The 17,500-nt window shown below is 41.6% G+C and overlaps 1 protein-coding gene and 1 long non-coding RNA gene across 2 annotated transcripts in view; one reads left to right on the top strand and one right to left on the bottom strand.

The window, feature by feature from the left end:
• Positions 1 to 17,500, top strand: part of LOC123504912 — a 167,157-nt gene that overhangs the window by 62,323 nt on the left and 87,334 nt on the right. The window lies entirely within an intron of this gene.
• The window catches only part of LOC123504913, a 75,782-nt gene continuing 69,195 nt past the window's right edge, over positions 10,914 to 17,500 (bottom strand). The window contains exon 3 of the long non-coding RNA XR_006674984.1: positions 10,914 to 11,053. This is a non-coding gene — a long non-coding RNA (uncharacterized LOC123504913). The remainder of the gene's footprint in view (positions 11,054 to 17,500) is intronic.

Genomic DNA, 17,500 nt, shown 5'->3' with positions numbered 1-17,500 from the left:
TGTGTGTGTGTGTGTGTGTGTGTGTGTGTGTGTGTGTGTGTGTGTGTGTGTGTGTGTGTGTGTGTGTGTGTGTGTGTGTGTGTGTGTGTGTGTGTGTGTGTGTGTGTGTGTGTGTGTGTGTGTGTGTGTGTGTGTGTGAAAACTCATTTGCAGGGAAAGGATGAGATGAGAGCTGACAGAGAGAGAGAGAGGGAGAGAGAGAGAGAGAGAGAAGGGCATGGTGAAAGAAACGGCAATTTTCACATTTCCTCAGAAGAAAGAAGAAATACTGAATTTATGACTGCTCTCTCTCTCTCTCTCTCTCTCTCTCTCTCTCTCTCTCTCTCTCTCTCTCTCTCTCTCTCTCTCTCTCTCTCTCTCTCTCTCTCTGATAAGGCACGGATACTGTCTGTTATCCTTTGTAATCCTTTGTTATTTACTGCTAATGACTGCAGCCAGGAATGACCACAGCGGTTCGTCTGTTAGGAGTTAAGGAGGCGATGCAGTCACCTTAGGATCAAGAAAACATCATCTCATCTGTGCGTTCCTTACTCTGCCTTGGCGCCCGTAACCCCGTCAGTACTGGGACACATTTATACCATGAGTTTTATATATGATTAGGCGACTTTATTGATATTAGGAAGGGTCTATGGAGGTCAAAAGATTAATGGCCACAGTCTTTACTATTTTAATCCCCCAACATGAGTTTCTGAAGCTGTACAAAATCATCAAATAGTAACCAGAATGAATATAAAAACGCGTCATCGTACTTCAGGGGTTGATGACCACAGCGGCAGGTGACGGAAGCTCTATCTATATTGAGTGTTAAATTTCCTTCTATATTTTCGTGTATGGGATGCAAGTTTGTTATTTTTTTTTTCTTATTCCTGTTAGTCCTTCAGATCGTACGGTTAGTGATTCTCTTCCTTACGAGTGTCAAGGGAAGGATTCGTTAATTTGTTTGTTTTTTGTCGAAATGTATGTATGTATTCTTTTAATTTTGTTTTTATTTATCTGTTTTAATTATTTACTTTTTTTTTGTTAGGAGTATTATCATTCCACTTTCCTCTCCTGTGTTTCCTGCCTGCTCCGTTGTTTCTAAAGGGTGCTACACTGTCATCACACACACACACACACACACACACACACACACACACACACACACACACACACACACACACACACAAACCTATCACGTTCCTTTTGTAGTTCCCAGTCTCCAATCTTTGGCTTCTCCGTCCCTTATGATTTTCTGACAGTAATTGTTCTCTCTCTCTCTCTCTCTCTCTCTCTCTCTCTCTCTCTCTCTCTCTCTCTCTCTCTCTCTCTCTTCACCAACAGCCACATTTTCTTCCTAACCTCCGTATCTTCGTCACCCTTTCCTCCTCCTCCATTCTAGCAAATTTATCTCATTCTTCCTCTTTCTCTGACGTTCCCTCCTTCCTTATCCTCCCTGCTCTTCCTTACTTCTTCATATACTTTTATTTTTCACTATTACTCTTCGTTTAAGTGTCCTGCCTTTCGCTCTTTTCCCTTTCCCTTTATTCTATCCAATGTTGTCATTTTTTTTTTTTCAGTATTCTAATCCAGCTTGTTTCCGATCACATCCGACTCTCCTGGCAGCTTCCTCCTCCCCGCGCCTCGTCCAGCGTGACCCTTCGCATAAATCAATCAGTGGTTAAGCCTTCCCCCTTGCCCTAAAAGGATCCCTGCATGAATCCACTGGGTACTTCTGAAGGCGACTTGGCTTCTTTGTCCCTCACCCTCATGTGCGTACTTTCCTTTCAGGTGACTTTCGTTATTTCTGGGAATTTCGAAGTTTTTTTCTTTTTTTTATTGGTGTGTGTGTGTGTGTGTGTGTGTGTGTGTGTGTGTGTGTGTGTGTGTGTGTGTGTGTGTGTGTGTGTGTGTGTGTGTGTGTGTGTGTGTGTGTGTGTGCTCCTTTAAAAATAAGGGTTTTCTTTTTGTATTTGCTTTTATTTTAACTTTCTCTCTCTCTCTCTCTCTCTCTCTCTCTCTCTCTCTCTCTCTCTCTCTCTCTCTCTCTCTCTCTCTCTCTCTCTCTCTCTCTCTCTCTCTCTCTCTCTCTCTCTCTTTCTTTCTCTGCGCTGGTCGTGATTTAATATTTACTTTGTTTCAGATTTTTGAATTTCAGTTTAGCATTTTATTTTTGTTTTTGAATTTCTGCTTCACTTTGGCTGGTTCCAGTAACTATATTTTCTTCCTCACTCTTTTCTTTTTTTTTTTTTTTTTTTGAGACTGAGGTACACCACATCTTCTTTTCATCTTTTTCGTGCTTCGTTTTTTGTAGCTTAATTTTGTCTTCGCTTGCCACTAGTTTCTCCACCTTCTTCACCTTTTTCTTCGTGCTGTGTATCTTCCTCCTCCCAATATCACACCCTGCTCTCCCCACACCCTTCTCCTCTCTTCCTTTGTCTCCATATCCACTTCTTCCAAAATTCGCTTTCAGGCTCACTCACCTCTTTCTCATATCCTTCCCTCCGCACCTCCTTCCTCTCAGTCTTCCTTCCATCCAGCCCTTTCCTTCACATCTCATCTCTCGTGCCTCATCCTGCCTTCCTCCCATCACACGGCTGCACCTTCCCGCCTCATCCTAATCTCATCTTCGTCTCAGTAGTTTAGTGGGGATGGCAAACCTCCACCTCCCTTAAGTGGCAGTATCAACACCACCACCATCACCACAGCCACCAATGCCAACACCGCGACTGAAATAAGGAAGACGATACTATTATTCTTCCAACGCCTCAATCCACAACTACATCACCGCCATCCCAGACAGTGTCATTATAACAACACCAGCAGCACTATTACCATCGCAACACCGACACCAACACCTAACGTTATTATTATTCATTGCAAAGACACCGCAAGAAACACCATCACCATTATCTCCTGCACCATTACCGCCATCACCTTTACCATCTTAACCCCTTCAGTACCATGACGCGTTTCCAAATTCATTCTGCTTGGTATTTGACGATTTCATACAGCTTCAGAAATTTAAATAGGGGATGTAAATAGTGATGACTGTGGCCATTAATCTTCTGACCTCTATAGACTTTTCCTGATGTCGATAAAATGGTATCATCGTACACAAATCTCAAGGTAAAAATATGTCCCATGTATTGAAAGGGTTAACTGTCGCGTTATTACTACTGTCACCATTATTGTTCTGTCACAACTAGTATAAAACCACCACTGGCTCATGAAACTCACATCGCTACCACATCACCACAACAACAGGGCTATAATATGTACTACGGCCATTACATCACTACAACACCACTTCTCGTCACCATCAGAGCCAGGTGGGATAAACCTCACCAGCACAGCAATTCTTACACCACCACCACCACCACCGCCGACGCCATTACCAACCAGAACATAATCCCTATACACGACAACACCTCACCACCACCACCACCACCACCACCACCACCACCACTGGAAGCACAACCAAGACACATGAAATATAATACCAGCACACTCAACTTTACCCATTAATTCTCAGTTTCGCCTCGGAGTAATTCCATTCTGGGTGAGTTTAATGGAGCAGCGAGCCTTAGCCGTCGTCGCTTCCCGTGTTAATCAAAACCAAATCCCAGGTGCCGTTCCGCTAACGCCGCTGAAACAGAGAGCCGATCTCGTAAAAAGTCGTGACGCGCTGGTACACACTACACCTGCCGCTGATTAACAGGAGCAAGTGTGATGTGAGGGACGGCGGCAGGTGGTGCTGGCTACACGGGATGTTGCTAAAAGGAAGGCAGTAGGAAAGGGTGACGTAAGGGAGAAAGAGGAGCGCGGAGTCAAGGTGAAGAACGGAAAGAAATTCTCTTATATAAGCAACTCTCCTTCAATATATTGTGGTGGTATCACTCACAGAGGCAAGGCCGCTACCTGGTGTATTGGGTGCTATACAGGTGTTGATGGAGGGCTCTGAACGGCGCAGGGTAAACTGTTATGAACGATACACACACACACACACACACACACACACACACACACACACACACACACACACACACACACACACACACACACACACACACACACACACACACACACACACACACACACACACACACACACACACACACACACACACACACACACACACACACACACACACACACCGAATGCTGATTGATTCAGTTTATCTAGAATAGACTTTCGAAATATATTCCCACAATTTCGAAAGAGATACACTGAGACTCCTGCAGGAATTACTAAAAATAACACAACTGCAACATTTTTAACGCAATTTTCTTTTGGGGGAACAGCAATTAAACGAGACCTGCCTTTCCTCCTTTTTTTTTTTTTTGTCTTTCGTCACTTTAACAAATTCGTGGAGAGATACAAACGTGTCTTTTCTTTACAAATGAAGGAGTGGCAAGACAACTACTCTCTAAACGACAAACTCATGGCAGTGTTGTTCTTCCAGGAAACTCAATCCCCACCCTCCTTTCCCTCCCCTCCCCTCCACAGCATAACGCACGCCCACAGGAGAGACACAGTGTACCTCTTTCCTCGTCTCTCCTCCCACACACTTACAAACTCATTAAAGGGAATGACTTTCTCGAACAAGACCTTGAAACCTTTATAACACCGCACCATTTTTCTTATCTATTATTTCACAACTGGAGGAAAAATTAGAACGGAGATGAAATTGTGAGGGGAAAAAAAAAAGATGTGTATTTTTTTTTTTTCTTTTTTGGTTTTGTCACATAAAAGCGAGGTTGAAATTTATGCTGGGATTAATTGCTGAGGGTTAAAGAGACGACTTAATGACCGTCTCCTGGATGAGTGAAGATAGATTTCCTGCGTTTCTTTTATTCATTACTCACGATGCAAATTAACTGTCCTTTCTCTTTTTTTTTATGTTTTTCCTTCATTACTGGGTCCGTTTTCTTTTTTCTGTCTTTTTTTTTTTTTTTTACTCTCGCTCTTCCTCCACCCTCCTTTCCCTCATCCTACTCCTCCCTCATCTCCACTCTTCTCTACTCCTCACATTGCCTTTCGTTCGTGCCATTATTCGCTTTTTGTTTTCACTATTCAACATAACTTATTTTTGTTGTTGTTGTTGTTGTTTTTGTTGTTGTTGTTGTTGTTGTTTTGTTGTTGTTGTTGTTGTTGTTGTTATTGTTGTTGTTGTTTCCTTCGTCCTCCAATTTTACTACGATTACTACAACTATTGCTTTCTCTTTCCTTTATTATTTTCCTAACTCCTTCTTCTTCTTCTTCTTCTTCTTCTTCTTCTTCTTCTCCTCCTCCTCCTCCTCCTCCTCCTCCTCCTCCTCCTCCTCCTCCTCCTCCTCCTCCTCCTCCTCCTCCTCCTCCTCCTCCTCCTCCTCCTCCTCCTCCTCCTCCTCCTCCTCCTCCTCCTCCTCCTACTACTACTACTACTACTACTACTACTACTACTACTACTACTACAACTCCTTCATCTCCTCCTTCTCTTTCTCCTCTTACTACTACTACTACTACTACTACTACTACTACTACTACTACTACTACTTTTCCTTATCCTTTTCCTCCTCTCCATCTATTTCATCTCGCTTTTAGGTAGTTCACCACATCACCCGCCTTTCTTTCTCTGTCTTAATAAATATGCACAATAATAAAGCCGCAGCACCATCATCCCCGTGGCTCATCCATCTTCATCCCCACCACTCACCTGCAGGTAATTAATTAACCTAATGGTGGCCGTGAGCTCCTCCGTGACCAATAAATGCACACTTACGCCTTGCCCTTCAAACCCCTTCCTCCCCCCTTACTCCCTTTCTCTCTCTCTCTCTCTCTTTCTCTTTCTCTCCCTCTCTTTCTCTGGGATTATATTAATTTCCTCTTCCCTTCTTAAATCGCGTTATTTTACTTTGTCTTGTTTATTCATGTTATATTTTCCCTTCTTCCTATTTCACTTTGTTTCATTTCATTCACATTTTTATTTTCCCATTTTCTCTCGTTTGTTTTCTTCCTATTTCACTTTGTTTTGTGTATAATTTTATTCTCTAAATCTAAACTCACATTTTTTTTGTCTATTTTTCTCTTTTTTATTATTTTTTTCAATTTTTTTTATTCGTCTAACATAATATATAGCTTTCTCTCTCTCTCTCTCTCTCTCTCTCTCTCTCTCTCTCTCACACACACACACACACACACACACACACACACACACACACACACACACACACACACACACACACACACACACACACAGAACGAAAACGTCAAAGCAAGCTTAAGTTGACTTCTGGCATATTAGAGAGAGAGAGAGAGAGAGAGAGAGAGAGAGAGAGAGAGAGAGAGAGAGAGAGAGAGAGAGAGAGAGAGAGAGAGAGAGAGAGAGAGAGAGAGAGGAGGGATGGATTGAAAGAAAAAGAAAGGGAAAAGAAAGAAAGGCAGAGAAATGGAGAGCGACGCACCACAGTTTGTTTTGAAAAGACGATCGCGTAAAGTAAACGACGAATGTGACAAGTGGGCAGGACGGGGAATAAAGTCTCTCTCTCTCTCTCTCTCTCTCTCTCTCTCTCTCTCTCTCTCTAGAACGATCTTTTAATATATCGTTGCTAAATCATTTATGTATTTATATTTTACTTGCTTCGCTTCTGTGCGTGTTTGTTTACCTGTCTCCCTTCATTATATTTACCAGGTTATTTATGTTTACCTGTATCCATGCCTGTGTGTTTATTTGTTAGGCTACTTATGTATGAATCTCGCTGGCTACCCTTCCAAACACTTACCAGTCTGTTTACTTGTTTGTTTGCCTATGTCTACCTGTTTATCTGTACATGTTTACCTGCTTACTATTTGTTTTCTCTTTCTTGTCTACTATTCTCTTTGTCTATATACTTGTCTCTCAGTTATCTATCTGCTTCTCTCTCTCTCTCTCTCTCTCTCTCTCTCTCTCTCTCTCTCTCTCTCTCTCTCTCTCTCTCTCTCTCTCTCTCTCTCTCTCTCTCTCTCTCTCTCTCTCTCTCTCTCTCTCTCTCTCTCTCTCTCTCTCTCTCTCTCTGTAGACAGCGCGTGGACTACAATGAAAAATGAGTTTTTGACGACGAAATAAAACCTGCCAAATTGCTCCCACAAATACCAACTCCGTGTTCGAGCTTCGCCAGCCAGATACACAAGGCAAAATAAATCGTTTGCCTCAACACGAAAATACTTGAAGACTTCCCAGACATAAACAACTTTGCGGAAAACCTTAAACTTAGCGAAATTTGAGTGACGGATGCCCAACAATTAACCAAGAGGAAGTTCGCTGGAAGACAGTTATTTAAGTTATGGAAATGATAAACAAAGACGGCATGAATTTTGTGAAATGTGGCAAACCGAAGTTGTTCAACGATTGTATTGATATTGCTTACTGAAACTCAGATGCAAGTAAGGGAATAAAGAATGTAGGTAAGCTGTAAATTAATTAAAGTAGGAGAACAATGTTGCAGAACAGCACGTGACGAGGCAAACTTTGTCATTCTAAATAAAAGCAAACACTGATCCTACCAATGCATTATAATAGGAACGATTTTTCAAAATAAACACGTAAAAGAATCAAGGAATTTTTTTACTTTTCACTGAACTTGAGAATATATAAAGACTTTCTTTTATTGGAAACAAGAAAAAAATATAATCAGTTTTAAAACATCTTTTCCTTCTTCTTTCTCCTCACCAGTTAAGTGACTTGAAGTAACTTCTGAAAACGTTGAACAAACATGACACAAAAGTCTTTTCCTTTCTTTCTTAAAAAAAAAAAATAACAAGAAACAAAAATAAAAGTTTTTACCCAATACTGTCTCAAATTATGTCCTTCTACCTTGGAATGTTGATCGAAAGTACAAAGACACCATATCCTACTCTCAGCTGCTCACATCCTAACATCCATCACCGAACAACACCACCACGTCAACACTACACACACGTCTTTCATCTTAATCAGCCCACGCCACATCCTGCCTTTGTGTTATTATAACGAGTGCTGTTTCATGTCTTGTATAATGTTTTCCTCGTGGGTAATTGACTAAGTAAAGGTGATGGGAGCTGAGGCAGTCCAGTCTGGCCAGGTGCGAGGTATCAACAAGAGAGAGAGAGAGAGAGAGAGAGAGAGAGAGAGAGAGAGAGAGAGAGAGAGAGAGAGAGAGAGAGAGAGAGAGAGAGAGAGAGAGAGAGAGAGAGAGAGAGAGAGAGAGAGAGAGAGAGAGAGAGAGAGTTGTTGGGCATATTTTCCAGTCATGTAGCAAAAAAATGAACACAGCAGCTCAAAATAACAATAAAAGCAAACCTCTGCCTACATGGTGTCTATCCTCAACATACAAAAAGAAAAATAGAAAGAAAAAAAGCTGAAAAGAATACAATAGTTACTCCTTTTGTTTATGAAGCGCCGCATCGAGACAGAAAATAAGTACTTTGATGGAAAAATAATAATTGAAATGAAACCTTCGATAATTCCACTTAATCAACAAAAATAACAATAATTCCACATCACAAAGGCAATTAGCTGTCGTAACTGATACAACTACACCCATTGCATTCCACAAACAGGTTCTAGTGAATCCTGCCAATCAGACTTGTTAAAGCCTTGCATTCATTATTCTCCTATGAATGCCTCGTCTGGCTGGAATAGACTCAGTAATCAGGTTGTTAGTGCAGCGGCAGGAGGGAGCTTTAAACTAGTTCATGGATAGAGATGTTAGGTGGAGATAGGCAGGTATGTATGTACGTATAATCTCAAAGGTTTCTTGCAGTTTCCATCGGATCTGCACGGGGACTGGCATTCTAAGTGGGCCCTTTTTTTATTCCTTCTGTTATCCTTCTGTTATCCTTTTATTCCTTGTTATCCTTCTGTTATTCTCTTTATTCCTTGTTATCCTTCTGTTATCCTTTTTATTCCTTCTGTTATCCTTCTGTTATCCTTTTTATTCCTCCTGTTATCCTTCTGTTATCCTTCTTTTTATTCCTTCTGTTATCCTTCTTACATACAAAAATATATATAATTTCCAGCAAGACGTGACATGAACAGTTGGACATGAAATAATTGTGTTGTAGGTGAGCCTCGAGTTGAGCGATAACAGAGAAAGCAAAATGTAACAACACTGACAAAGAGGAAATAAAACACCAGAAAGCAGCAACGGTAAGAAGAACAGAAAAGTGGGATTAAGAATTATTTACAACCAGTCATTTTGAATAATACTCGCAACATTTGAGAGCAGAGGAGTTGCAGTCAGCACGCGGTAGTAAAAATGAAAACGAAAAAAAAAAAAAATGGAGGACGGAGAAAGACGCAAAGGACGAAATTAGGAGAAAACAAGGAAGAAACAAGAGATTAACTTCATAATTACACCACTAAGCACTATCTAATCTTTTGTCAATCTCAGCAATGAAACATCGTGCGTATGTTTTATTAGCTTCGTTGTCACTGCTTGGTTGAATCATTATCCTGAACTAACTTTAATCCGTGATATCATAAAAGGGCAAACGTTGTAAATAAAAAAAATCGCTACAGTTATATGCAACATTGCTTACGGAGTGCACAACCTTTCAACGCTAACGTTATATAGTAATACCAATAATGTACGACCATAAGCCAAGCGTACATAGCCGTGGAGCATTTCGGCCACGACAAAAAAGATGCTACTACCAAAGATTTCTGGGAAGAATGACTTATTACTTATACAACTTGGACAATGGAATGAAAACGCCAGTTCAGCAGAAAGGGCAACACCAGGGAAGGCACGATCCTTGTATATTCATAAGACCAGACGCTCCGATGTCAGACTGAATAAACAATGCTTACAGCGGCATTGTTCTTCCTGTTGGGGCTGCGGCTTCCCAGTAAGTAATCTTAATTGCAGACTAGTTTCACATACACCTAATAATTCAAGATGGACTGCACGGCGAAATTATTGGCATAGAATTAAGAATCTATAAAGATAAATTGTGATCAGAATGAAAAGCAAAATGTATTCCAAAATTATCCGGTAAATTTGTATTCCAGTTATCTTTTGTATAAGTGACCAAGAGAGAGTTTTAACTGAACGTGAAGCAATGCTTAAAATACCATGGAATATTCAGAGGTAAACACGAGATAAAAGAGAAGTAAAAGAATATAACATCACATTTGCGAATAAAAGAAAATAACGTGACATTTACTCACCTGTACAGCACCAATCACAGATGGACACTTCCATTTGAAAAGGAATCACGTGTTCACTGCAGGAATGAACGTGTTTGAGTTTTATAAGTAAGAATAACAAAAGAAACAGACAAATTTACGTCGTTAGCAGCTCACGGACACTTACCAAAATTTTAAATACAAAATAGACACAAAATAAAGTCTTGGCTGAAGGAAACAACTCATGGCTAAAATGGAAGCAGGAAACCAGACCCAAAGGAGTGACGACTCATCATCGTACCATTGTGAATATTCTGCCATTACTTATACATTCGTGAGTGTCACACTGCCTAGGATGTCACCGAAACAAATGCATACCAATAAAAAGGTGAAGAATGCAAAAGAAATATGAATGCACGCCAAACACAAGAAGATAAATAAACTGACACAAATCAATACAGGAAACAAATAAAAACAAATAAAAAAGGAAAAGCGATAAATTGACACAAATTTAAAAATGGCGGAGGAAGAACGAAAAAAAAAAAAAAATACATGTCGCTAACAGCAAGAAAAACAGCGAACCATTTATCACCGCCAACACCCACAGACACCTGCTGTAAACGAGAACACCACCACCAGTTCAAGGTCGTGAGAGAGAGAGAGAGAGAGAGAGAGAGAGAGAGAGAGAGAGAGAGAGAGAGAGAGAGAGAGAGAGAGAGAGAGAGAGAGAGAGAGAGAGAGAGAGAGAGAGAGAGAGAGAGAGAGAGAGAGAGAGAGATGCAACATGACACAAATTACATACCTTGTCCTATGCATGTGGTAGGCCTGAGCGGAGCGATGCAAGGGGGTATGGGGGTCATAGGCTCGTTTGGGGTGGTGAGGGGTGACGGGGGGCAGGAAGAATGAGGTTAATGGGCGGATCGACGCGGCTCAGGTTCCGTCCGTCACCTGCAACTGAAAGGAAACAGGGGAAATTAATTAAATGCATGAATACCGCTATTGCATTAATTATAATGGCGTGCCTTCTTTCCCGCCAGAGTTAAGGGAAAAACTCGAGGCATGACCTTAATGTTTCTTTCCTTTCTCTTTTTTTTTTCTTTTTTTTTCTTCTTTTAACGTGAGCGAGAAAGGAATGTCAAGTGGCAAAATGCAGCTACACATAGGGAGAATGTCACACACACACACACACACACACACACACACACACACACACACACACACACACTACGAGTAACGTAATCAACGAAATAACTTTTCATATGAAGAATTCTTTTCCACCACCTTTCTTCAAGAGTCAAAGATGAAAAAAAAAAAGAGAAGAAAAGAAAAAAGGAAACTGTCGAACCTCAAGGAGAAGAGAGAAGTATAAGAGGAGGAGGAGGAGGAGGAGGAGGAGGAGGAGGAGGAGGAGGAGGAGGAGGAGGAGGAGGAGGAGGAGGAGGAGGAGGAGGAGGAGGAGGAGGAGGAGGAAAAGAAGGAGGAGGAGGAGAATGAAAAGAAAAAAAAGAAGGAGAAGGAGAAGGAAAAGGAGAAGAAGAAGGAGGAGGAGGAGACTGGAGGTCAACAGCCAAATTCCAACCACGACACAAAATTTCACCTTCACTTTCCCAAGACTCTGTACCACGAGCCACCATTAGCAAACACACACACACACACACACGAGGCAGATAGCAGGCGTGTATGGAATATAACACAGCTTATTGTCAAGAGAGCGGGCAGGGCACACAAAAGCCACTATTTCATTACGGGTCGGCCAACCAAACTGCAGCAACAAAGAGGTAAGAGCTCCTCCTCCACTCCTCCAAACTTATTGCCGTTTTCTATGAAGGTTGCAACGGAAAACAGGACGTCATTGCCGGTGCTTTTTCCAGATGGGAGACTGAAGCATTTGTATTTTTCCTCAATGCCACTCCAAGACAAGCGTTTATGAGTGAGTTATCCTTATTTCTGTATCCTAAACCTAAAAATGGCCCAGAAGAAGAAATAATATCCTTCACTTAGCTTCTATATTTTCACAGTTTTTTCCGTTTTTTTTCAGTCTTCTCTTTATCAATTGAGTTTTTTTCCTCCATTGAAGTAAAGTAAAAGCTTCTGATTACCGTTTTCAATTTTGGACCTCACAGAGATCAGGTATCATCATCATCATCGTCATCACCAATCACCATCATCAACATTCACGATTCCACTGCCAGACAAAGAGCTTCCCCAAACCTCCTCCATTCACCTAAGTCTGCTTCCCGTTTATTCAAGGCCACTTCGGTAAAACTTTCTATCTTATCTCCGCCTCTCCTCCGCCACTGTCCGACTTCCTTCTCGATGCTATTCCAGAAACACTGAAGCCAAAACTTTCTAGATCGTATCACTTAAAGAAAAATAAAACCAAAGTCTATTAACAAACCTACAAGGAAACCAAAGAAATATATTGCCTCATTAATACTTGAATATTTGCTAACATATTCTTGGTGTCAGGAATTATTGCCAATATTTGAAAGTTGCTGACATCTACAGAATCATGATACAGTTTCCAATATGAACCAGGGACTAAAATACAATCTGTCGAGAGAGAGAGAGAGAGAGAGAGAGAGAGAGAGAGAGAGAGAGAGAGAGAGAGAGAGAGAGAGAGAGAGAGAGAGAGAGAGAGAGAGAGAGAGAGAGAGAGAGAGAGAGAGAGAGAGAGAGAGAGAGAGAGAGAGAGATAAAACAAACAAACAGACAGACAGACACACTGAAAGACAGACAAACAGAAAAAAAAGAACGACAGAAACTGAAAGCTAAAATAAGATAGAAAAACACATAGGAAGAACGCCCATCAACCTGTGAGATAGTTGAACAAACAGATAGACAGACAAACAGACAGGCAGACAGGCAGACAAACAGAGAGACAGACGAGCTTAAAGTGAACAAGGTTGGCTATTGAATAATTATACGTTTGTCGTGTGTCATTTGTTTTTCATAGTAGCTGATTAAAGATTCAAAGAGGTGAGTTCCATTTTGTGTTAGTGTGTTGCAGGTAGTACAGGCACAATACACAGGTGGGCCGACATGGCAGGTCTCAGGTGTGTGACTCATTAATTAACTCCTGTGAAAAATGTTGACAAGCGACAAGTGTATAATTATGTAAGTCCTGATGAGAGAGAGAGAGAGAGAGAGAGAGAGAGAGAGAGAGAGAGAGAGAGAGAGAGAGAGAGAGAGATTTTTCTTTACGTTTTTTTGTGGTATATATAATTTCTTGGCTTTCATTCTCTCTCTCTCTCTCTCTCTCTCTCTCTCTCTCTCTCTCTCTCTCTCTCTCTCTCTCTCTCTCTCTCTCTCTCTCTCTCTCTCTCTCTCTCTCTCTCTCTCTCTCTCTCTCTCTAATGGGAAGATACAGGACCATACAACATAACATATTTCCCCTTCTCTCCACCACCTCAGTCTTCATTACCTTCAATTCGCCTCACCATCGCACACTCTCAACCACCACCACCACCACCACGACCCACAACCCACAACAAATTCTATTACCCTCGCTCTTCATCACCATCTGCCTCCTCCCACCACCATCCTTCATATTTTCCGAACCTGACACTACCATCAGCTTCACCATCCTCATCACCTCGAGACCTGCACACCGCCAACGGTTAGCGCAGGTAGGAGTCATTGGTGTTGGTGTTAGGTGTTCAAAGGATGACTATAATGCCAGTGTTTTCTTTTCTTTTTATTTGTTACACGTAAATGCAATTCCTGGAAGGATTTACAGGTTTATTTATCTACCTGTATCTATTTCATCAATGTTTAGCAACTGTAGGTGGATAATTCTGAGCGTGCTTTCCTTAGAAATAGAAATAAATCGATCACATCAAGAGCAAAGGGATGTTGTTGTTGTATTTGTTGGTGTTACTGTTATTGGTGGCGGTGATTGCTATGGTGACGGTGAGAATTGCCGTAGTGACTGAGGAGGTGAAGATTGCCTCAAAATAAGCCTGGCAGACCGTCACCCTCTCTTCTCTTTGATGTAATGTCTCTATATTGCCCCACAATGCCTGCTGCACAAAGATATTGCACCACACACACACACACACACACACACACACACACACACACACACACACACACACACACTCACTCTCTCTCTCTCTCTCTCTCTCTCTCTCTCTCTGTGTGTGTGTGTGTGTGTGTGTAGAGAGAGAGAGAGAGAGAGAGAGAGAGAGAGAGAGAGAGAGAGAGAGAGAGAGAGAGAGAGAGAGAGAGAGAGAGAGAGAGAGAGAGAGAGAGAGAGAGAGAGAGAGAGAGAGAGAGAGAGAGAGAGAGAGAGAGAGAGAGAGAGAGAGAGAGAGAGAGAGAGAGAGTCCTTAAAACACATACAGAACGGAAGCCTTACGTACAAATATTCTCATTATCCATCACACCCAAATGAACTACACCATCCGGGATACAAACGCACACTCGTCATTCTCGGGAGCTGCATGGTGACTTGCTACAGTGGCGAATGGTACTTAGGTGATACAGGTCTCAGGTTAGATGACCCTCAAGAACGATTGGTAATGAGACACTTGCTATCCGGACTACATTTGCTCCCTATAATGTCTCTAGACTCAGACGTATAGACCACAAGCTTCCTGAAGGAAGCATGTAGATCCGCACACACTAATATAATGTTGACTCCATCCACTCAACCACTCAACCATTCCCTAATAGACGTAATGGTTATAATCTCGCCAAGATTAACCTCTTCTGTACCATGGCACGTTTTAATATTCATTCTGCTTACTGTTTGGTGATTTTATACAGCTTCAGAAACATATGTGGTGATTAAAACAGTGAAGACTCTAGCTATTAATCTTCTCACCGCCACAGACCCTTCTTAATGTAAATAAAATCGTCTACTTATAACCAAAACACATGATAAAAAAGCGTCCTAGTACTAAAAGGGTTAAGTTTTGGGAAGATATTGGTATAAACTAATTCACGAACATAGTGGTGGACCAGTAGAATAGTCTTAGTAGTTATGTAGTCTGTTATAATAAAGTTACACGTATGTATTTTGAGGGAAACATTCGATGACTATTTGGAGAGAGAGAAGACAGGTGGTAATAGGAAGGTTGGCAAGAGAATTAGTTTATTATTACACACACACACACACACACACACACACACACACACACACACACACACACACACACACACACACACACACGGTTCTGTGGGTTGACAGGTGAATGTGGCTGAGTGGGTGGTCGGATGGAAGTGCTAGTGGATGTGAGTGGCTGGATGAGTGTGAGTCGGTGGATAGATGGATAGAGTTAAGACTATGGATAGGTGGATTTGAATGGGTATAGGTATGATTCAGTAATTGAGTGGATGGATTGATGTGGTTGAACAAGGGGTGGATAAAATAGTTAAACGTCATACAATAGGGCGCGTGAATCCACATGCTGCCTTCACGAAGCCTGTGGTGCAGAAGTCTTAGCCTAGACACATTTTGAGGAGCAAGTGGTTTGGGTACAAGAATCTCGAGTACCAAACACCCTGGGACTTATTTGCACTCTGGCCAATCTGTCTTCAGTATCATCTGACCTGAGCTCTGTATGACCTAAGTACCATCCCGAAGAACCAAGTGACTATAAGCCTTTTACCCTACACTATTATCTAACAGCATTCAATTCACCCTCTCAATCCTCTTCGGCGATCAGTGCAGCAGTCCCTTTATAGCAGGAAGAGGAGACGACGTTGCATCTTGATTACGTCCCTGTGTTCCCTGGCCACCTATTACCAGATCAGACGTTAAGGATGACGAGTAGTTAGGTGGTGTAATATACTATCAATCTTGGCGAGGACTTAACACTCTTCCTGGCAGCAGCTCAGTCTAGCCACACGCGGGTAAGCAGAACGAGTAGGTCTTAGGGGAGCAGTAAGAGGTGGCTGGGAAAACAGGTATTCAGGGATTTCATAAGGAAGATGGAAAGGCAATAACCTCTCTCTCCCTCTCACACAAACACACACACACACACACACACACACACACACACACACACACACACACACACACACACACACACACACACACACACACACACACACAGCATCTGCATAAAAGCAATGAGTGGATAAGAGAAAGAATTCATACACGCGTCTTTGAGATTATTGATGTGGCGCAAGGAAGGAGATGAAAGGAAAGGCAAAGGAATAGGATACAAAGACTACCTAGACGAGAGAGAGAGAGAGAGAGAGAGAGAGAGAGAGAGAGAGAGAGAGAGAGAGAGAGAGAGAGAGAGAGAGAGAGAGAGAGAGAGAATATACAGAAGTAACCACTACTTGTGACATAGAAAATGCATTACTGTCACGGGAGCGACGAAATAAATAAAAATTGATCTTGGAAGAGATTCAGAGAGAGAGAGAGAGAGAGAGAGAGAGAGAGAGAGAGAGAGAGAGAGAGAGAGAGAGAGAGAGAGAGAGAGAGAGAGAGAGAGAGGAGAGGAGAGGAGAGGAGAGGAGAGGAGAGGAGAGGAGGAGGAGGAGGAGGAGGAGAGTTAGAAGAAAGGAGGAAGAGGAGGAAGAGAAGAGCTACAGTAAAAGAGAAGAAACATTTAAAAGTAGTGTTAGAAAGCAAGGCAAAAGTGTCGAAGAGAAAAAGAAAAAAGAAGGAAGGGAACGAGATGAGAAGAGACAAAAGGAAGGAGAAAAAGGGATAAGAAGGAAAGGGATAAATACAAAAAGGGAAAAAAAGAAAAAAAAGGAGATACAAAGGGAAGAGAGAAGAAAGTAAAAATAGAGAAAGAAAGAATAAATGAGAGGATTGGAATTAGCAAGAAGAAATAATAATAAGAGAAATAGGTTGAGGAGGGGAGAAGCAGAGGGAGGAGAAAGAGAACGATAAGGAAAAAGGAAAAGGAAGGGACGGGAGGGAAGATGGAACTGTAGTATAGGATTCAGGGAGGACAGGGAGAAAGGAAACTAATGGCATTGTGGGAAATCTTGTGGCTGGTGGCGGCGGCGCAGGATCAAAGGAGGAGGAGGCACCACAAAGGAACACAAAGAAAGAACACAAGAGTAGCAGATTCGCTGGTTTCCATGAAGACGCTCCTTTTGACGAAACTTTTGAAGCTAATAGAAAAAAGGAGGATAACAAAGGATAGTGAAGCAAATAAATTCAAAGTAGATTAAGCAAAACTGAATGGAAGATCAAGGAGAAATTCATAAGGATAATAATAAGACAGTGAATGACGTTGGAAGAAGCGGAGATAATGACACAAATAAGAGGATAATAAGGTATAGCAAGGATGAAAGACTGAATGCTAAGGTGAAGATGTGTGGAGGGAGATTAATAAAGAGAACATTATAAGGTAAGAAGATTAAAGATAATGAGGAATAGTGAGATAATGAAAGGAGATACTTGAAAGGGAATGAAGATAATGA

The sequence above is a fragment of the Portunus trituberculatus genome, chromosome 17 (genome assembly GCF_017591435.1).
Source record: "Portunus trituberculatus isolate SZX2019 chromosome 17, ASM1759143v1, whole genome shotgun sequence".
In the NCBI taxonomy this organism is placed as follows: domain Eukaryota; kingdom Metazoa; phylum Arthropoda; class Malacostraca; order Decapoda; family Portunidae; genus Portunus; species Portunus trituberculatus.
The sequence above is the reverse complement of the archived record's forward strand: the minus strand, read 5'-3'. Positions and strand labels throughout refer to the sequence as shown.